The sequence below is a fragment of the Triturus cristatus genome, chromosome 9, assembly GCF_964204655.1.
Source record: "Triturus cristatus chromosome 9, aTriCri1.1, whole genome shotgun sequence".
Classification (NCBI taxonomy): domain Eukaryota; kingdom Metazoa; phylum Chordata; class Amphibia; order Caudata; family Salamandridae; genus Triturus; species Triturus cristatus.
The window spans coordinates 456,472,728-456,495,163 of NC_140592.1; the positions used below are offsets into that span (position 1 = coordinate 456,472,728).

The 22,436-nt window shown below is 48.9% G+C and overlaps 1 long non-coding RNA gene across 3 annotated transcripts in view; it reads right to left on the reverse strand.

The window, feature by feature from the left end:
* The window catches only part of LOC146798134 (uncharacterized), a 234,646-nt gene that overhangs the window by 37,899 nt on the left and 174,311 nt on the right, over positions 1-22,436 (reverse strand). For all 3 annotated transcript variants that reach the window (XR_014968618.1, XR_014968620.1, XR_014968619.1), the window contains 2 exons: positions 21,093-21,181; positions 19,341-19,435 (listed from right to left, as the gene is read on the reverse strand). This is a non-coding gene — a long non-coding RNA (uncharacterized LOC146798134). The remainder of the gene's footprint in view (positions 1-19,340; positions 19,436-21,092; positions 21,182-22,436) is intronic.

The following is a 22,436-nucleotide window of genomic DNA, read 5'->3' on the forward strand; positions in this document are numbered from 1 at the left end:
ATGAAAACATCTTTGTTCATGGACTTGAGGCTTTCAGATTCAGCTTCACAAAATTGACTGCCAGTCGCTTCTATCCTTGGTTCACCCTCTTTTCCCTTTCTGGATGGAGTCTGAGGTTGAACGTCATGGGGGAGACAACTTTAAAGGGTGCTGTTGGCATTATTTCAAACTTCTCAATGTCCTGGTATCAGTGAAATTGCTGGGTTCTGTCTTTCCATACTTCAAGGCATTTACTTTGTCCATCTACCCGAATGTCTACTAATGCAATTCAGAAAGTCTTTTACTTTGTAACACACAGGAGTTTAGGGGAGATTCCTTCGGAGATGACCAAGCCTGCTCTATGGGCCACGGTCCCAAAGGAATGTTACTGCATATTAGTTGGCTCCCAGTCCAATAGGCCGACATATTCAGCCACAGTGTTGTTTTCACCTTCAACCCAGGGAGACTTGATCCAAATTACTTCGTTGTTAAATTCCTCACTGCAGGGTACTCTTTCTGCCACCTGGCAATCACAGGGAGTGTCCAAAATCACGTGGGAGGTCCATGGGCCTCTGAGGCACAATAGCACCCAAAGTGCTATTTTCCAAATTCCCTGATATTAGAAGCCTCCTTTTTCATGCTTCTATCTCAGATGTCCTGCAATTCTCTAGCGATAATGACTTGGGGGCAGATGGGTTGACATGGAGGATATATTGGGTACCCCCAAATCCCCCCATTGTTGAAGGTCCTACGGGTTTTCTTTCTCATTTAGCAGTGTGTGGCATAGCTGCACCTTTAGGAACTGATCCTGCCATGAAGTATGCACACTTTATTCTTTTCACTGATGAGCACAGTGGTGAAAATGTTTAAAATGAAGCTGTAAACTGTGCCGCGGTGAGTAGGCCACAGAGATGGCAGCCATATGTATCACTCAAGATTGACAATCCATTGGCATCAGGCCTCCAAAAGTGCCACAAAAATTCACAGATTGTACAGTGTTGGTCACTGAACCCCCTTAGGCCCCTTCACCTACCCAAGCTGGCTCCCCACATGCATATGGACCCAGCACTGCTCCCGCCCAGAGGGAAGGAATGCCTTCAGTGCAAGCCGGATCGCCCGCAGCTCCAATAGGTTGATATGGAGCCGGGACTCCGCCGGAGACCAGAGGCCTCTGATCTCCGCCTCTCCCATGTGGCCCCCCCATCCCAGGAGGGACGCATCGGTCACCACTACGTGCTCCGGTTGGGGTAGGGAGAGAGATCTGCCACTGACCCAATTGCGGTCCGTGAGCCACCACTGCAACTGTCTTGCAGTGCTCTCTGAGATCAGGACGTGGTCGGACAGGTTGCCCCGATGTTGGGCCCACTGGAACTTCAGGTCCCACTGCAGAGCCCGCATTCGCCACCTGGCGTGATGTACCAGCAGGATGCAGGAGGCCATCAGACCCAGCAGCCGCAGCAGCAACCTGACCGAAACTCGGGTTAAAGGCCGAAAGATTGGAATGAGAGCCTGAATATCCCGAACCCACTGTTCCGGAGGATAGACCCAAAACTGCGCCGAGTCCAGAACCGCTCCGATGAAAAGGAGCTTCTGGGAGGGACTCAGATGTGACTTCGGCACGTTGATGGAGAACCCCAACAAATGCAGGACGTCGGCTGTAGTCTGGAGGTGGGAGACGACTGCCTGGGGTGAGCCCGCCTTCAACAACCAGTCGTCGAGATAGGGGAAGACTGGAACCCCTAATCTGCGTAGATGAGCTGCGACCACCGCCATCACTTTCGTGAACACCCGAGGGGCACTGGTGAGGCCGAAGGGGAGCACGGTAAACTGAAAGTGCTCGTGGCCTACCGTGAACCGCAGGTAACGCCGGTGGGCCGGCAGGACGGGGATGTGGAAATATGCGTCCTGCAAGTCCAACGCTACCATTCAGTCTCCAGGGTCTAGGGCAGCCAGAACCTGAGCTAAGGTGAGCATCTTCAACTTCTCCTTCCGGAGGAAGGCGTTGACTCTCCTGAGGCCCAAGATAGGGCGTAGGCCCCCTTTGCCCTTCTTGGGAACCAGAAAGTAGTGGGAGTAACAACCCCGACCTACTTCTGGGCCAGGAACGAGCTTGATGGCCCCCTTGGCCAAGAGGGCTGTAACTTCCTCCTGCAGAAGTTGCAAGTAATCCCCCGACACGCTGTGGTACTGTGGTGGCATGGCTGGAGGGGTCGCCTCGAAGGGAAGGGAGTAGCCCCTTCGGACGATTTGCAGCACCCACCTGTCCGACGTGATGGTACACCAGTGGAGCAGGTGATGGTGAACTCTGCCTCCCACTGGCGTGGAATGGGCCGAAAGGTCAGACTAGGAAGGCTTTGAGGCAGATGCTGCTGGGGCAGATGGGGGCTGACCAGCTCTCTGTCCCCCTGCTCCGCCTCGGCGGAATCCACGTCCGCGACCGCGACCGCGTTGAGGCTGGTTCTGCAGCCTGTGGCTAGACGGCACACGAAAGGGGCGAAAAGCGAAAGTTTGCGGGCGCGGGCCGAGAGGCCCAAGGACTTGGCTGTAGCCCTGGAATCCTTAAAGCGCTCCAGCGCACTATCCGCTTTGTCGCCAAAGAGGCGACGGCCATCGAAGGGCATGTCCATGAGGGTGTTCTGGACATCCCCGGAGAAATTCATGGATCTCAGCCAGGCGTGGCGACGAATCGCTACCGTCGTCGCAATCGCCCTACCTAGCGAGTCCGTGCTGTCAAGCCCACATCGAATCGAGTACCGTGCTGCATCCCGCCCCTCAGCAAGAGCCTGGACGAGCCGTGTCCTGGCCTCCTACGGACACTGGGGCAGCACGTCCACCACCGTATCCCACAAGGAGTGGGTGTAACGGTCCAAAATGCACGGGGGTGTTGATAGACCGCAACCTCAAACTGAGGGAGGAAAAAAGCTTCTTCCCAAACTGTTCCAACCTTTTGGATTCCGGATCCGGAGGAGCGGACGGGAAGGCGGTCTGGGACGTACAGGCCTGGATAACCAGACTCTCAGGGGTGGGGTGCACCAACAGAAAGCTGGGGTCGCCCGGTTCAGGGCGGTGGCGCCGGGCCACGTTCCGGTCCACAGGAGTGACTGTGGAGGGCTTGGACCAGGAGCCCATCAGAACGTCAGTCAGTGCTTCATTGAACTGCAGTAGAGGCTCAGAAGAGCTTACTGGCGGTTGAAGCACTTCAGTGAGGAGGTTAGTCCTCACGGCCACTGCAGGGAGCTCCAGATGAAGGGCTTCGGGAGCCCTGCGCAGCACCACAGAATATGTTGCACCCTCCTCCGTAGCCACGGAGGGAGGAGAGATGAAGCCAGTGTCGGGGGAGGTGTCGAGACCACTGGCATCCACCAGCTCTTCTGCCCAGTCCTGATCAAACTGGCACTGCTGTGCCAGAGGGTCCTCAGACCCCGCCCAGTCGTTCCCATCATCCGAATCCTGGTAGACAGGTTGAAAGGTCGGAGCCGGGCGGTAGATGAATTGGTCATCCATCGGCGCCGGAGACACCATAGGGGTCGGCGCCGGCGGAGGGGTCGTAAGGTCAACCGGCGTCGACTGGGATCCAGGCCTAGATCCCACGGGGGCTTGCGGCATCGGGACCGAAATCGACGTCGGTGCCGGAGACACCGGCTTTCTAGGCCTCCCAGTCGGACCTGCGGGGCCCGAAGACGCGCCGGCAGGCCTCGACGGCGGAGCCAGTTTCCTCTTGGCCACGAGGAAGTCCCGGATCTCGCCTGGAGTGGCATTAGGCCCAGGGACCGGAGGGTATGGGGCCGGATGCGACTCCTGCGGCTCCGACGGAGCCACCCGAACCCTCAGCCGAGTCAAGTGACCGGCGAGGGGAGTCAGAAGAGCGAAGTCGCTTCTTCGACTTCTTTTTACTGTGCCTCGACTTACCTGAATGCGAGGACTTTGAACCGGACGAGTGGTGATGGCTACGGCTCCGCGACCGGCGAGGGGAGTCAGAAGAGCGAAGTCGCTTCTTCGACTTCTTTTTACTGTGCCTCGACTTACCTGAATGCGAGGACTTCGAACCGGACGAGTGGTGATGGCTACGGAGCCGACTGCTGGACCTCGAGGAGCTTGCGGGACCGCTCCTGCCTAGCCTTCGAGGTTAAGGCCCGGCAGTCGGGGCACGACTCGGCATCATGGTCGGCCCCAAGGCAGTAGAGACACCGACGGTGGTGATCCGTAACCGACATCAGTCGGTGACAGGCGGCGCACGGCTTGAAACCGGGCATCCCTACCGGCACCAGGAGTCGAGGTCGACTCGAAAGATGAACCAAAAAGTTTAGTCAAAAAGCGACTAAAGGGTATGCTCTTCTCAGATCTGCGCTTACTGGCGCGGAAAAAAGAAGAACTGACGTCAGCGCGCGAGGGCGGCATCTAAGTACTCCTACAACGTCATCCCGGCGATCACGACGCTGACGACGGACGCGGAGCCGCAGACGACGCCTAGCGATGCACAAGGGTATTGCTGACGAGAAATCTTTCCGGATCCAGCCTGACACCTGGGGATATTCTAAGGTAAGGAATCTAACTAACGTGTTTCTTATAGATGCTAATAACAGAGACACTTTCCAAGATAAAAACTTCAAATCCACTCTATGAATAGGTTCGAAGGGGTGTCGCATAAGGTGTGCAAGCACCATGTTAAGATGCCAGGATGGAGGTGGGTGGCGGATGGGAGGAAACATTCGAAACAATCCCTTGAAGAACTATTGAATGATCCTAGCTGAATAAAGAGAGTTGGAACCATCTTGCCGATATCTTGAAATAGCCGCTAAAAATACTTTAAGAGTGGAATGGGAAAGGCCTGATCTTGCCAAATGCAAAAAGAATGGTAGAATCTGCTCCGGTGTTGCAGGGATTGGATGAATATTGGCAGTTTGACACCACATGCAAAATCTTTTCCATTTAAGTCTGTACATCTTAATAGTGGAAGGCGCTCGGCATTGGCTAAAAATTCCTTACAGTCCGCAGGGATGTTTAAATGAGCGAATTCAAGGTGTTCAGGCACCAGGCCGCTAATCTCAGAGATGCAGGATCCGGGTGGCAGATCTGTCCGTTCTGGATGGACAGAAAGTTCGGTATTGGTTGAAACTAAATGGGATCGCATTCGGAGAGAAGGAGGAGTTCGGTAAACCAGAATTGGGGAGGCCACCTGGGAGCAATGAGTATTAGGCGACAAGGTTCTCTCTTTATTTTTCGGAGAACCCTGGGAACCAACAGTATCGGAGGAAAGGCGTAAGCATAGATCTGCGACCAATTAATCGAAAACGCATTCCCGCGTGACCCCTTGTGGGGAAGCCAACTTGCAAAGAATGGGCATTTGCAGTTCTGACTGGTCGCAAACAGGTCTAGATCGGGACGACCCCACTCCTGAAAAATTCGATCCCACGTTGGTTGATGGAGCTCCCACTCGTGATTGGATACTGTTGACCTGCTGAGGGAATCCGCCAGGACATTGGAAACTCCCGGAACATGGACCGCTGACAGGCTGATCCGGTGTCGTATCGCCCAATCCCAAATTTGTTGGGCTTGATGAGAGCAGGGCGGACCTTGTTCCTCCTTGTTTGTTCAAGTAGTGCATACTTGTTGTGTTGTCCGTCCAAATTAATACTGATGCCCCCAGAATGATGGTGTGAAAAGATTTTGGGGCCAGGAAGATGGCCAGCAATTCTAGGAGGTTGATATGCCACGTTCGCTGCTGGACGTTCCACTTGCCGCTGACCGTCAGCCCTTGAAGGTGTGTTCCCCACCCCTCGAGGGATGCGTCCGTGGTGATGACAAAACTTGGAGCATCCACTAGGAATGCGCAGCCTGCTGCCACGTTCTTTTTGCAAGTCCACCAGTGTAAGGTTTCTCGCATCCGGGGACTGATTCAAATGAGATCGTCGAAGGACCCCGAAACCTGTAACCATTGGTCGTTGAGCTCCTCTTGCAGGAGTCTCATTCTGAGACGGCAGTTGGGAACTAAAGGAATGTAGGAAGAAAGCATCCCCAGAAATGATTTGAACTGCCGGACTGAAACGCACCTTTTCGATCGCAATAGGTGGGCAAATTTGGAAATCCTTTGTTGCCTTTCGGTTGGGAAAAATGCTTTTGTCAGATGAGTGTCTAACGTGGCTCCCAAGAAGGTCTTCCTTTGCGATGGGACGAGATGAGACTTGTCGAAATTGATGGAGAGTCCCAGAGATTTGAAGAGGGACAAACATCTCTGAATGTGGGTTTCCGAGACAGTGAAAGAATTTGCCTTGATAAGGCAGTCGTCTAGATACGGTAAAATTTGGATCCCCTCCAGACGAAGGTGTGCGGCCACCGGTGCTAGAACCTTGGTAAATACACGGGGTGCTGAACGTAGTTCGAAAGGAAGGACTTTGATTTGGAAGAACTTTCTGTGTCTGGGTAGAATTGGTACATGAAAATACGCATCTTGGAGGTCGAGGGTGGCCATGTGATCCCCGTGGAGCGGAGTTGAAGGATTTCTTGGAGCGTAAACATCCGTAAGGATAACTTTTAAAAGTATTTGTTTAGGGAGCGAAGATGTAGAATGGGGCGCCATTCTCCCGATTTTTTCTTTATCAGGAAAAATCTTGAATAGAACCCGGTTCCTCTTTGTAATTGAGGGACCATTTCGATCGCTCCTTTTCGTAGCATCAAATTTACTTGGGAAATAAGCTCCTTGAGATGAGCCGGAGGTGGGCCTTTGGGAGGAAAGTTTGGAGGAATCTTTATGAACTCTAGAACATGGCCTCTGGCCACAATGTCCAGGACCCATTTGTCTGATGTTATAGCGGACTAATTTGAGTAAAATTGGGAGATTCTTCATCCAACTTTTAAAGGGGTAGGCGGTGTCACTGTTTTTTAAACGTATCTCTTATTCGGTGAATAGGAGGTATTTGGATGTCTGTTGGACTGGTGGCGTTGAGACAAGTAAAATTGGTTACTTTGATAAGATTGGTATGGCCTTTGTTGGTTATAACCTCCTCGAGCAGAAAAGGATTCACAGCCCTTAGCGCCACGAAAGGGCGGCTTCCGAAACTGTAGAGTACCGAGAGATCTTGCTGTCTCGGTATCCTTCTTGATGGCCTGCAGGGCCTCATCCACATGCTGTCCAAAAAGTGACTCGCCATCAAACGGCATATCAAAATTTTTTGCCTAAACCTCCTGGCGAAAAGATGTAGATTTCAGCCAGCCTTGCCGCCGTAGTACTGCGGCACCTGCTAGTTGCCTAAAACCTGTAGATGCAACATCCACGGCCGAATCTATGATTTCAGCAGAGATACGTTCTCCTTCCTGCAGGATCTTTAGTGCTTCCGATTTAGATGGCTCAGGCAAGAACGGTCGTCGCTGCCATGGTGGAAACCTTTTTCCCAATAGCGTCCAATCGTCTGCCATCCCGATCCGGAGGAGCTGTAACCGGGGAGGAGTGGTTTCTCGCTCTTCGTTGCGCTGCTTGGGCAATAAGAGTCAGATTTTGGTTGACCTATGAGGCATGCAGGCGAATTGTCTGGTGCCTTATATTTTTTGTCGAGGCGGGGCAGAACCGCAGGAACAGAAGCAGGAGCTTTCATTACCTTCAATCCCTCTTGCCAAATGAAATTAATGATTGGAATAGTCCGTATCCGTTTCCTCGGCTGATCTTTTAAGTCGAATAAGAAACAATCACCCTTCTTTGTTTTCATAGGCAGGAGGAACCTTTGTGTTGCCCTTTCCATAAGAAGATGAAAACCTCCGATGTCAACTGGAGGAGAATCGATGGGAGCCGGAGTTGAAGGAGATGGAGTTTGTATCTGGTAATCGTCCCACTCCGTAAGAAGCGATCTGTCGTCCAATTCTCCTGCCTCCCTATCGTCGACCGAGGTGTGAACATCATGAGAATGATGAGAAGGCACCGGAGAAGGTGGTCTGGGTGACCTCAATGCAGAAGAGGAAGTTTGAGGAACAGGTGTTGGTGGAACAGACGAAGCCGATTCAGATGGAGAGAAACGGCGATAATAATCATCCAACATGAACTGTAAATTATTTAACAGAGCCAAAGGAATTTGTGAAGTAGGGATCGCATCTGGAGCTGGACCAAGTCTCTGGGGAAGGATTTTCATCCTGATCCTCCTCGTGATATTTAATGAATAATTCTGAAGGGCTCCTGGCAGTGAGAAATCTGTCATCCTCTTCGGATTCCTCATCATCCTCTCCATAATCCAGCATTTGTTCAGGTAACTCCAGAGGTACCTTAGTAAGGGAAATATGAAGTGGAGAGAGGGCCTCCAATGAAGATCCACGCCTGTGCAGCAAGGAAGATGCTGTTGTCAATGAAGGCAAGTGCGCAGACGTCGTAGACGGTGCAGAAGGTGCCGTAGCCGTAGATGCTGACCAAACCTGCAACGCTGTGCATGAGGATAATTGCAGCGTTGAGGAGGGAGCCGTCGACGAAGTCGTCGTCGACGAAGCTGGTGTCAATGAGGTAATCATCGACGAGGCGGTCGTCAACGACGAGGTAGTCGCCGACGACGAGGCGGCTTTCGACGACGAGGCAGTCTTCGATGACGAGGCGGCCGTTGACGAGGCAATCATCGACGAGGCAATCGTCGATGAGACCCTTCTAATCTTCGTCGTCTAAGGGACGTCGACGGTAGATGTCAATTCTTTCGCCGACGAGATTGGCTTCACGGAGACGGATACCAGCATCGACGGCAATGATGCCGACGACATGATCATTTGAGGTCTTGGCGACGAGAAGGTGGCAGTCGACGTCGTAGCGTCGACGGTAGCCTTCATCGACGAAGATGTCGTCATCGATGTCGTCGAGGAAGGAACCTTTTTCTGAGGTAAATACTTCTCAGAAACTCGTTTTGAAGCCAGAGACTTCGCAGTTTTTCTCGGGGGCGTAGAAGGCAGAGGCTTACTTTTAGAAGGTGGAGAAGCCTTTTTTGAGGTGGAAGGCAATTCAGCACCCTTAGAGGTGTGTTGTTTTTTCGACACCTTAGCCCCAGGAGGAGAGAAATCCTCCTCAGCAATCCTCTTCCTAGAGGACATAGTTGCGCCAGAGGCAACACTCCCCACCTCAGATAAGGGGTTGTCTTGATCTTTAATCTTCTGTAGCCACAGAAGTAGACGTCCTTCTCTGTCTTTGAGGGTTTTTTGAGGGAAGGTTCTGAAAATCTTGCAGTCTCTCACCTGGTGATCAGGATACAAGCAATAAATGCACTTCTTGTGGGGGTCCTCGGAAAACAGCCGGAGCTTCCCACAAGACTTACAAGGTCGAAAGAGAGATTTCTTAGATGAAGACATCATGAAATGAAGAATTCCTGAAGAAAATTGAAAAGTACTGAGCAGAGCTCAGGGAGACTCCCTTCACACAACGTGCGGTAGAAAATCTGAGAGCCTGGGCCTCTGAGGAGAACATTCTGGAGGGTGCTGTCGCCTGACTGGCTGCAGTTTGGACTGTTTATAATGACTTAGACAAGTCATAAATGTGGAAGTTTTTTCCTTTTAGTTTCTGGCTACTTTACTTCCTGGTTCTATGTTACCTATGTTATGGTTATTATGTGTATAATTATTGCTTTTTTTATGTACCGTGGGACTCCCACTCCGACGACGGGGAATGATTCAGGCATGTGAATCTATGAAAGATACCCCAATACTGGAGAACTGGATTTCTCCGTTCCAAACAATGTAGAGCCGAAAATGGGAGGTTAACAATGGTCAACGCCTCAGCAATCAATAACTAAGCACGCCTGCAAAGAAACACTTTCTAAATCATCTGTATGGCATAAAAATATGTTATATCTGCAGCTGATCTGATCAACAGATTAGAAATGGCTTGACCCTCACTAAGGAAGACGTCTGCTGCCACCATCTTGCCCACAGGAAGCTCTTCATTATGTCTCATCTGCTCGAACTTGATCTAGTAAAGCTGTATCTGACATCGATAGTATACAGAGAAACACCTCCAGAAATGCACACCTTCTTTCACACAACTTTCAGACTCCAACTCTTATTATTGGGTGTGAGGGTGGAAGAGGGTGGTTAGGCCCAGCAAAGTTTACATGGAAATCCCTTAGATACCGCTGACACCACAAAACAGTCCATGGGGTTCACACAGGTACCTGGATCTTGAACTGGAAGCTTGTATTTATATTACACCATATGCGAGCCTAAAGTATCAGTTGTGTTCTAGCCTCCAGCATAGCAAATCGTCTTGCTTCAGGAGCCCTTGGACAGTTAAAACAGGCTTTCCAGGCTGCTTGGAGTTTTTAATGTCTAAAGCAAAAGCCATCCTGCAGCTTGGACTGTTGCACTGGAATGGAATATGTGTAACAGAAAACTGCGAAAAAGCCTAAGCAGAGGAAAAAAGGTCATCTCTGGGAGGCATTTTTCTTCTAAAACACAAACAAAAGTTCCTTTGCTTTGCTCTTTAGAGCTGGAAAAAAGAACAGTGGTAAAATGGCTGGTGAGGGCTGAATGCTCTGCCCCAAAGTGAGCTACAGTTACTGTAGAGAAAAGATTTAGCAGACAAGATCCAACCTTTAGAATGCAAAAATGTAGGTTGGAACCAGGTGTTTATTACACGAAAAGAAATAAATGGTGTTTCAACGGTCCAGTCTGAGTGTTAGAAATATTACCAAGTTATAAATGATGGAAGGACTCTAATTGATAGAGGAAAAAACAGAAAAGAAATATTTACCTATTCAATTACAAACAAAGCACACCAGTAACAATTAATAAATGTAATAACTATTGCTCACAAAAGTGTAGAGACAGTTTTTGTTACATACAATCTTTCTGGCCATTCCTGGTATTTTATCGGGAATGCTAAAAGAAAGACTCTTTAATCTATGTACCCTCGTCAACACCTTGCAAATTGCTACTCTCACAAGATGATAATTAAGGTGCATTTAAATAAAAGCAGTATTCATAAAAAGTTTAAATGTACATTTCAATAACATGTTTGTTGCTACAACACACATTCTCTTTGAAGCATTCAATTTCTGCCTGATAAAACTAAATGTAGTATTTAAAACCTATCCCATCATGCATTCCAGTCCAATTCCTAATAAAAATCTGACCACAATGCCTCATCTCGAGCTAAAGACCCCTTGGAAATAACTGCTGTTTATTTTATTAGTTTCCATGACACAACTGCTTTACACATCACTACAAACATTTAGTTCAATGCCAGTTTCACACTTACTGTAAACCTCGACCTTACAGAAGAAACAAATATCATACACATAATACAAACCATTATCATAATTCTGTGTTTTGATTTGAAAAAAACTGTAAGTATTAACAAAGGACCCATCCCTCGGCGCATGGTTGCAACCTTTCCCCTGCATCACCATAGTCAGTGAAAACGACTGCAAGGAGCCTGCCGAGCAAGTCGTCCCCATTTGCTGGCCCAGGTCCCCACCCTCACGCGAGTCCCATGGCCAGACTCCTGCTGACATATACCAGAATGCAAGCCTGTGTGTGGAAAAGCTACTGGAGTGGACCGAACAATCACGCAGTTTACCTGCCCTTTCTAAATATGTGAATGCTCCAAGTCCCATACCTTGTAGCCTTTGTTCTTAGTGCTGTGGCACTCCCAGCGCCAGTGGCATTTTCCTAAGAACCCGGTGGCTGAACCTGTGGGCATTTTGAAGCTGAAGAGGGAGGTGCCAGGCTGAGAGAAACCCCACAGGGTGAGGGAATGGGGGGGCGTGACCGGGAGGTAGAACCCAGGCCCCCGCAGTGGACGCTGTAGTTGCTGAGCCTGCAGAACCCAGGAATAAGAGGTCCTGTTCAGCTGACAGAGTTCCATCCCAGTCTTAACTACGGATAGAAGCAGGAAGATGTGTGTAGCCAACCGGCGCACCCACCCTGGTGTGGATTACCCAGATAGGAGTAATGCTGGGATGCAGGAGAGGAAAATGTAGGTGGATTTTCTACACTTAGCCCGCAAGCATCCTATCCCCAGTTTACCCCGCACCTAAGGGCACTTTGCACTGCATGTGGACCGAGTATCCACTGTGTAAAGTTTTCCCCTGTGTTGTCCATTATATGCTTTGTTAGTTCATCCTGTCCACAAGCATAGAGGTGAATCCTAGTTGTGTCAACCGAAACCTGTATTTGTGTGCCCTTCACCCGAAGGTATCTTGGCTCTGGGTGTCAGGTGTCTGTTACTGAACTAGGTGATATTCACACTGTCGACCTCGGGAAGCCGAGGGGCTGGGTGGACCTACTTGGCTGGGCGACAGCTAACCGGCTTGTCTCTATTCGTCCCTCACCATGTGATTATCCTCCCCTCACAATGAAGTTTAGCAGGGAGGCCACTGCATCACTACCTACTCGCCAGCCCAAAGACCATTTATCTGTTGGTGACTGTCCCCACACGATATGTGCCTGCCCAGCTTCTGATGCAATTCAGAGCATGTGGCCCAGAGCAAAGGATACCAAAAATAATGAAAACACTGCTGGACACAACGGCGACCACCAACCAAGAATGGCAGTTTGCAATCCTGGAATGTGACAATCGGTGCTGCCACAGTACCTTAAAAATGTAAACTGCCGCCTCCCTTGAACCTTAACCTCAGGGTTTGAAACCATTACTTCCACCTAACCCGCTCATACGTGCTCACCCCCAACGGTGACAACTCCTACCTCCTTGCCAGGCCCTCCTGGCCCCAGCAGACCCAATTCCAAGCAATGGATGTGTTTAATAATGCAAACATAATAAGCCACGCCATGACCCACGACATACCTATAATGTCTCTAAGATGATGTATTTGAAGGACACCAGACTGGCAATATTCACGAGGCTTCGGATGCCATGAGCAGCCATGGACGCTAGACGGGCTCCTCAGATCCGGAAACCGCCCCAAGGAGGTAAACTCAGTTGACCCCTAAACCTACTTCCAACTGGTCATGAACTGGAACATCCGCATGTGGCTAAACGTGGCGACACCCACTCCACCACAGAATCTCTTGTTGAGCAAATTTGTTCGCTGAGATTTTGGCTCCAAACCAGATGAGGCTGCAGTTATATAGGTATGCAGTTGTTTGCTGAGGTTAAGGCCCCAAACAATGTCAGTCTCTCTATCCCTGGCTTTCCCTCATTGTGCTCCTTCTCACCTAATGAGGCTCTTCTGGGAAGCCGCTGCATCCCTACCTACCCAACAGGGTGTTCGATGCACTTCTGGACACAACGGCGACCACCAACCAAAATGAGCAGTTTGTAATCCTATGATGTGACAGTGAGATGTTCCCACTGCACCTTAAAACTGTAAAACTACCGCCTCCAGTGGCCTGAACATCCGGTTTTGAAACCATTACTTCCACCTACCCCATTACATGTCCTCACCCCCAATGGTGAAAATTGATGCCTTCTTGCTAGGTCCTCCCGGCCACAACAGACCGAAGTAGCCAAGGTTTCAACTTGGCTCATCAAAGTCAACGGACATATCAAACCGCTTTGGTCTACCTTGCTGAAAAAGAAGCAGCAATGCCCATTATCGGTATTAGTGAATGAAGACATTATTCATTCATGTTCAGCCAAAGTGAGAAACACTGCCCCCAAGAGGCCTTCCCACTTTATGGCACCCTGGCAGTACAAATTGGTTTAACGCACCAATAATCAACCCCAACTGATATACTGATATGCCCCACCCAGGGCACCCTGTATGGTTACTGCCAAGGCAGACGCACCGCAACGCCAACTGAAGGCAGTGTAAAACACAAGTTCTGACCTAGAGCTGTTCACGGCGACACATACATAGGGACGCCCAATATTGCGCGAAACTAGAATCAGCATTCGTCCGCACTACATTACAGCAAGGCAGTTCTATGGCTTTATTGTAACAGCCAGACCAAAAGTTGGAATCAGAGCAGAATTGTCTAGTGTCGGCCAGAATGGAAGAGGTATCTGACTGGCTAATGCAGGCCCATAGTTCTGTGAAAATTGCTGCTGCATCACAATAATACCAGTGGCCCTGAGTATAAGAGAAGATGGTGATGTTGTGATCCAACTTATGCAAATGAGGGCAGTCTTAACATCCGTCAGTTGATTATTCCCGCACATGATAGTTTGACTACTGGCCAGTGTGGGTCAGTATGAGTGTAGAAGCGTTTAAAAGCATGTCCTCATTGTTTCCAATGTCTACAACTGTGTGACCTTTGATGTCTTTAACCTGATGCTTTTTCTGCAGTGTGAGAATTACTGGTCTGAATTGGGCTGCTATGGCGCCACACAAACTTCGGTTTGCCTAACCACCGGTTGAACCACCCGGTGCCCGCTGTTTAGCTTCCCAATGCAAGAGTTGTGTCCTGTGAGTCGAATGACTGCTTATTGCACTACAGGCGGTGCTTTATTTTCTCAATTAAGGATGTACACCACCCAATAATGTGCCTCCCAATATATAATGATGGATGCTCAATGTTATCAAAGCAGCTGGCAAACCAGCCTGGGCCTTTGACACGCAGACAGAAAGCTAACGTGCAGGTTTTTTCATACCGCCCCCCTGAAATTGTATTGCTTGTGGTGTTTGAAATGCAGGAGAGTCTCCAAGCTTTTGCCCCTGCCGTAGAGGGCGCATGGTGTGCCTACCTCCGAGATAATCTGATAGGAATCAGAATTGTTTCTTCCATAGGCCTTCCTACAAAAGTAAAAACCCAGGCAGAGCACAGATTTAATGATTGTCAATGGGCTGGCTGCCAAGTGAGGTCTGGAACCATAGGACCGGCATTGAACTATTCGCTATCACGACAACCTTGTGTTGAGGGAGGTGTGTTCGGGATATCCATTCCACCCCAGCCCACGCGTCCAGTACGCCATCCATCCAACATGCAACCTGGAGAAACCCCTTCTGCACAATGACATGCTGGGCAATCCTCTGCACTGGGCACATTGCCATACCTTCAACCCTCGCTGAATGAAGTAAACTCCTAGGGCAGGGCAGGACCAACGACGCGGGGGGGACCTTCAGGCCATATGCATGCCTCTGCTCCTTCGAGCCATCCTCTCAGTGGATGGTGGCCTCTAATGACGCTGGATCCTTCGTCGACCACCCACCCTAGTATAGTCTGATTTCCCCAGGCACCAGCACGAAGTGTAGCTCCCTTACGTGCATTACATGAGCAGTATGGCTGAGGGGCCATGAAAGGCCTCCCAAATCAGCTTTCTAACCCTGGGATGGGCTCGACTGCGACGGCCGAAATGCGCACAACGGGAGGGTGTCCGTGTAATCCGGCGAACATAGCGGAATCTCTAGGTGCATTTTGTATATTGAATACACATTACCTGATACACGTGCGGATGAGCTCCTGAATTGAATCCCGATTCCGACGCGCAAGGCTGTCTCCTCCCAACATGACTTCCTCAGAAGACCTGAACCCTGGCCCGGGCACAACTCCCGTGGCGAGCCGCTCACCTTATCCCCCCATAAATCCCCTGAGCAGTACTGATGCTTGATTGGTAATTCCATCCAGCAGCGTGCTCGCTACTCGGCCAAGGACACCGTTTGGTGTGCGTAGACGTGAACTACTCAGGTCTGCGACAGTTGAGAGTTGTATTGGTATTGTAATTGACGGCGCCGGGAGAGGCAAAGGCTGGTTCAAGCTGCAGTGGCCTAGTACCAAGGTCCTTAGCCTTGCTTCTAAACAAGTTGAACTAAGAAGCGCTTGCGTTCATAGATTACATACCGCTTTCAGAGGTTATAATTAAGATGATTAGTGCGTGAGAAATCAGATAGCGTCCCACCAGGTGCCGGTGGTGAGAGCGAAAACGGCGCGCAGTTCGCATGGCACCAAGTATGACACGGGTGACCCACAGGCTTCCACCCTTGTAAGTCTTCATCCTGCATGCATTCATCCATCATCCCAAGCCCCGGTAAAGTGCGGCAGACTGGAGGCCGGGCACCCGACCCCAAAATCCAGCCCAGATCCCCCTGGACGACTGGCTCCACCCAACCAGGCGGTTGGAGCCCAGGACAACAGGGAGGGCCCCACGGCTCCAATTGTCATGCAAGAGCAAGCCTGCACCCTGCGCAACGATTTCCACACAGGCTGTCCCTGGGACACGAACCCGGCGCCACTGCTGCAGCAACTCTGGCTGCAAGGACGCACCTCCAACAACACAGGCAGCATTATTCAGGGGGTCACCCTCATGCCACTCGGCTGTACCCCCGCTCCGGAAAGAACCCAGGGATAGTTTCCCCCCGCTCCCGAAATAACCTGATGCAAGCAGTGGGAGGAGCCTGCATTCGTACAGGGGAATACGCCGCGGACCAGCCGAGTAGGACAAGGGGCTGGGGAAGGGCGCATCACTCAATGTCCCCCCCCCCCCCCCCCCCCCCCCCAGCAACAGCAGGCCTGCGTGGGCCGAAACCTCGAGGACGGCTCCTGAGGGTACAGCAGGGAGGTTGGGGCACCTAGAAAGGCCCGGTTTGCTCTGTATGTCCCGCCGGGCGGGAGCAGCCATGCACGCAAAGCGGTGAGCCACCAGCCTCCCCCGCACAACACGCAGCAGTCCATCGGTCGTGCCCCTTCCACTCCCATGTAGGGGAACCCCGTGCCTCTACCCCCCCAGCGAGAGGTAGGCGGAAGCTAGTCGTGGGGGGGGGTCAGGGACCAGTAAGTGTCCTGCTAGTGGAGGCCGCATCCTGCCGGCATGGAGCCAGAGGAAGCTACTGTCAGGCAATTCAAGGGGGGAGGAAGGAGGCGCCATGAGTATTGCTATTCCCCCACCCCACCCTGAGGCCTCGAGCCCACGCGGGCATAAGCCCCCGAACCCAGCAGCAGTGGCGACCCTTGGGCCCAAGTCGCGCCGACAAGGTACTCTGGGCCTGCCTCCACCTAACAACAAGGTCAACAAGGAGCTAGCCACGCCCAGGGGAGGAGTGGCGCTGCCCTGTCACCTGAGAGCTGTCTCCCCCCCCTCCCATGGCGGACCGCAACCACAGCAGGGGCCGGACACAGACACCCAGCCTCAGGGGGGAGACACGCACTCACCGCAAATAGGAGCAGATCCCGGGGACACGTCCGAAATGGCGTCAAGGGCAGCGGCAAAGAGGCTGCCAGGTGGGTGGGGAGAGGCCCTTATACCTCATCCCCGCTCACCCCCTACCGGAAGTGACGCTGCACACGGACCCCTAAGGGGGGGTCCCACACACCAGACTGTCTTGTGTGCCCTCATGTGGCACTAAGGCGGCCACCCTCTTAGGAGAGTCCACTTCGTGGACCACGGGCAGCCAACAAATCAATTATTCTCCCTGTGCCTAACAAACAAATGAATGTGTCTGTCTGTAACGCAACTGGTACTCATGTTAAGCACTCTGCTACCTTCGGGTCAAGTTCGCGCTATATAAAACTCTGGGGGAAAAAAGCTAATAAAAAGTTAGGTAACAAAAGGAAAGGCATCCAGAGGCACTAGACTGAGCCCTTAATTAGCACTGAACACCCAGAATACGCTAGAAAAACAAAATATTCCTAGGATGTTCAGTCTGAGAATGAGCAACACAAGAGGCCGAACAAAAATCTTTAATGATCTACGCAGGCCAGCAGCGAAATCAGAAACAAGCATTGGCAATGCCAATAGGTTTGTCTTTTAAGGAATGTTCTATGGTAATGTGAAGCATTAAAAGTAAATAGCATGGGAATTGATATGTATTTGTGCAGAAGGAAAGAACTAGAATAATATTGGTTTAAGGAAAGGTGACAGTTGCTCTGTTAAGCCAGACCTAAACATTTATGTAGGTAGATAACTGCCCTACTCTCATCTATGCTGTTGCCAGAGAAAAACACAATAAATTATCTAGACACTTTAATAACATTACCATGCCCGATGTGTGCCCCTGAAAGTTCAAGCTCAAGCAGCTGGATAAATAAACAAAATGATCACAGCTGTATGGAGGCAAGCATGTTTTTCTGAAAGAACACAACTCTGCCCAATCGAAACATGTACTCCTGGTTCCCAACAAGTGGGCGGAGTCAAGGTCCCTCTCTAGTGATGCTCATATAATTGTCTGGAAACAGCTGCGCTGTTAAAGGACGCTAACATAATAGTTTGACAACAGCAGCGCATCAAGCCATACAGGAACTCAAATCCAGAACGTCTTTGTAATAGCAATAGTTGAGGTTAGAAATGGACAGAACAAGTGACTAGAGATCATTAATTCTTCATAAGAATGCACATGAAAGATAGAGATGTGGACACCTTTTGTAGCCAATTACATTATCACTGTAGAGCTTTGATAATATGCCATTTATTGTATGCAATCTCGTCAACACCCTGGAAACAGAAGGTCTCGCAAGATGGTAATTAAAGTGCAATTTAAACATTCACAGGTTATGCAATACTTCACAGCACCTACATATTGCGGTAAAATATTTAAATAGGCTTTGATTAATGAACATCACTGAGAACCAACCTCTTGACAACTAAAAATACCTGATACTGTAAAATTGCAAGTATCATTCACAGTAAAATGCTCTGAGGACAAATAAAAGAAGATACATTCTTAAAGTAATTGTATAGAAATGTTAAGATATAAGGCTAGAAAGGAATTAAATACAAAAATGTTGAAAGCAATTCCTACTTCACTGACAGTTTTCCTCTCTGGCAGAGTGAGAATTCAGCACTAACGCCACCACTATCAGAAATGTGCATCTTAAACTTGCAAAGTGAGAAGGATTGTACAAAAGTGGCCTAAGGAAGCCTGAGTTTAAGCTCATAAACAGCTATCAACCACTCTGAATAAAATCTATTAAAGAAAATCTATTTAAAAAAAACAATTCTAAGATGGCCACCGATGTGTACGTCATGATGCACCTATTTTTAATAGTGTTCTAACATGGTGGGCGGCTGGTCTAGGTAGAACAATAACATGAAATGGAAAAAGAAAAAGGAAGCAATCAAATCAGCAGAGGTTTGCAGCTGCCAGGTCCTTAATTTTTTTTAAAATATTGTAACATGGGAGCAGGGCTTTTCAATGGAGTGAAAAGTGAACACATGAAGGAGGGGCAAGGGCGGGTAAGGTGGAGGGAGAAGGCAAGAAAACACAGTAGCTCAATATTAAATTTAAAAAAAAAAGTTCCCTCAAGTTTGCAGTGGAAGGATACAAGTCATCCAATAGGAACATTGTGAGATGGATGCTCCTGGGCAGGACACACACAAGAATAGGAAGAAAACCCATGTATCAAGAGCAGACCATTGAGACAGACAACAAAGCTATCCAGACAACAAAGCTATCCAATCACGAGCAAGAGGCTCACCCAAACCCCACTCAAGGTATATCTTATGTACTGAAAAAATTATTCTTGTTGCGAATCTAAATACAAATGCTACAATACAATGTAAACATCTAAAGTACCTCTATGTTGAAACAGGCTTTGTCCTTCCTCTCCCATCTTCACTGCTGTTTGGTCTGGAACTGTACTTACTTCGAAAGCAGGTCAGAAACTGCTCCTGAAAAGAGACATGCATGTGCTTTAGATTACAACTGAGGTTTTTCAGTGTGCGTGATCGCTTTTCTGTTAGCCTGCACAAAACAGAGTATGCGGCAAAAAAGTGACAGTTTTTGCTTCACACAATTTTTTTTTTACTTTAAAGGAATTCTCTTTGTGAGAATTCGAATCCATTGTTGTTAACTTTGTGTGCGCTGTAGCACATAGTTGCTCCAGGAGTTTAAGGATGGAACGGGATTACAAGCAAAATCAAGAGGACAACAAGTATGCACATGTCAGAACCTCCCCTATTTTGAGGTCCGCAGCTTGACCACAGTAAATACCGAAGCCATGCAAGCAGCATTTATGCTATACACACTTTGCACCCAGGGTGGCACGCATATTGTAATCAGGGCCTAAGCACCACAAACAATCAACAAACAATGAAATATGGGGCTAAACCTCGAACATTCGGTATCTGGAAGACAACCCTACATAAGCACTCCAGGTATGACCAGACACCTTAGGCCAGACCTGAGGATTTATACAGCTGCACTTTAAAACGGAGGACCAGCTAAGGATGTCGGGCACAGCACCAAGCTACTTAGTGGCTATAGGCTGCAATCTCTCTGGAGGAAAATCATAGTAATTCATCTGACTGTGACAATGAGGAAAAATGAAGCCAGTGTATAGTTAATTAAATATGAACCTGATCCTAAGAATGCCTTCGTAGCAGTGACATTTCATGCAACAAATGTTCACAATGCTTTGACCTTTAACGACACATCATGCCTTAATGTCGGAATCTTGTATCGCCAATCCAGTATGGCCTTACTGGGCAGCTGTGAAGATTCACTTTCATGTATGCACCCTCGTCAACACCCTGCAAGCGGCTGATCTCACAAGGTGGTAATTAAAGTGCAATGTAGTCATGTATAAGAGAGGGAGTATTTTACATTGGCTATCTCCTCAGTCAAAGCTCTGAATGAGTATATATTTGTGTACAGTCGACGTCTTTGGCGGAGATCCCCTGGGATACCCGGCCTCCATTTTATCATCTGGTAAGTCCCCTGAGAAGCTCCATACGCTTTGTACCCCGCCAGTTACAGGGGGACACTACATCAGTATTTCCACTCCCAAAATTACCAATACCACGAGTACGGTAACTTAGGATACAGGAAACCGCAGGATTACAAACTGTACCCTGAGACTCCCCTGAAGAGTTGGAAATGACTGTGGTGCTGGGAAATACAGTGTTTGATGACCTCTGATAATTCCCCATGTCCCACCCTCCATACACCTAGATTTCACCCGCTTTGACCCCCTGAAATGTATGGGTGTGGGGGCGCTGCAGAGATGCTGTATTCCTCGTCCCTTGCATTTGCCAAAACAGTGTTTCTGGACGAAACAGGAATCACACTGAACTCATAAGAGGGCCAAAGTTTTCCCTCGTTTAATGGAGAGGCTAGGTCCCATATTAAGGATATATGATGTGAGTGGTGATTGGTAACAACTGTTACATTCAGAGAAAGCTTTCGTTTTTTAACTCTACATTGAACATGCAGAACGAAAAATAACATTATTCGATTCAGTAGGCAGGTTTACTTTCAGACCATGTCAAGCAGTGTGCATTTGAACACAAATGCTACCATACAATACAATACAAACATCTTAAGTACCTTTCTGTACGAAGGTCCTTAATCCTTTCTCTTCCATCTGCACTGCTGTTCGGTCGGAAACGGCTTCTCAAGCAGGTCAGAAACTGCTCCTGAAAAAAGACAAGCACATGCTTTTGACGTGAACAGAGGCCTTTCAGTCTGTGTTATCACTTTTCTGTTCACCTGCACAAAAATGACACAGGAGCAGAGTCTAGGGCAAAAAAGTGACAGTCTTGCTTGAAACAAAACGTTTTAAATTAAAAGGGAATCAATTTGCAAGCATTCGTTTCATAAAACTTTATTCGGTTATCAAAAACAGCAATAAAAGTACAAATAAAATAGCACCGTTAGAACGGTTAAAAAATGTTGCTACGATACATACAGTGGTCATTATAAAATTCATTTGCTGCACTATTGCATTATACTTTTACTCACATTGATAGATTTCAAAATAAATAGGTCAACATTATAACAAAAATGGTTCACTTAGCATCACCAAATATTTAATTGCTACTTTATGTGACCTAATATTCTGTGCAACAAGCAATGGTTTAAGATAAAACCCCCTAAAGTTCTGATAGAATTTACAGAACAATAAAAAGTGCAATGTGCTTTGTTTGCTTCGGTTGTCACAAGGGCAAAGAGCCATATCAGGTGGACAGAACTTCATGGTTCGGAAAGCAACTAGATGGTGCACAATGCTACATCTCATTCTTACCAGCACAAAACGATTCAGCGCATTAGTCATATATGATAAGGAATATGCTACTTACCAGTATGCATCTGTTCTTGGCATGTAGAGCTGCAGATCTATACACTGTGCATAGCTCGCCATCTGGTGTTGGGCCCGGATGTTTGCAATTTGTTTATCCTCTTTGAAAGTCTTTGAAAGTCACGAGTTCGGTGACTCCTCCTTTGGTTCGTATTGCGCATGGGCTTCGGCTCCATCCTCAGATTGTTTTTCGCCAGCAGGGAAAGATGGAGCGTAGTAGTAACAGTAAAGAAACCCATGTGTCTTGTATCTAAATAAGATAAAACTGGAACGGATGCAGGTAGCCGGGGAGGCGGGTGGGCGTGTATAGATCTGCAGCTCTACATGCCAAGAACAGATGCATACTAGTAAGTAGCATATTCCGTTCGAGGCATATAAGCTGCAGATTATACACTGTGCATAGATTATATAGCAGTACCCAACCCTAGCGGTGACCACCGGCATCCGTTGCAGTTGTTTGAAACAGTGTTTTTAGTACAGCTTGGCCCACACTAGCTTGTTGCTTGGTTTGACATCTACACAGTAATGTTTTGTGAAGGTGTGCGGTGTTGACCATGTCGCTGCTTTGCAGATGTCATCTAGTGGTATGTTCC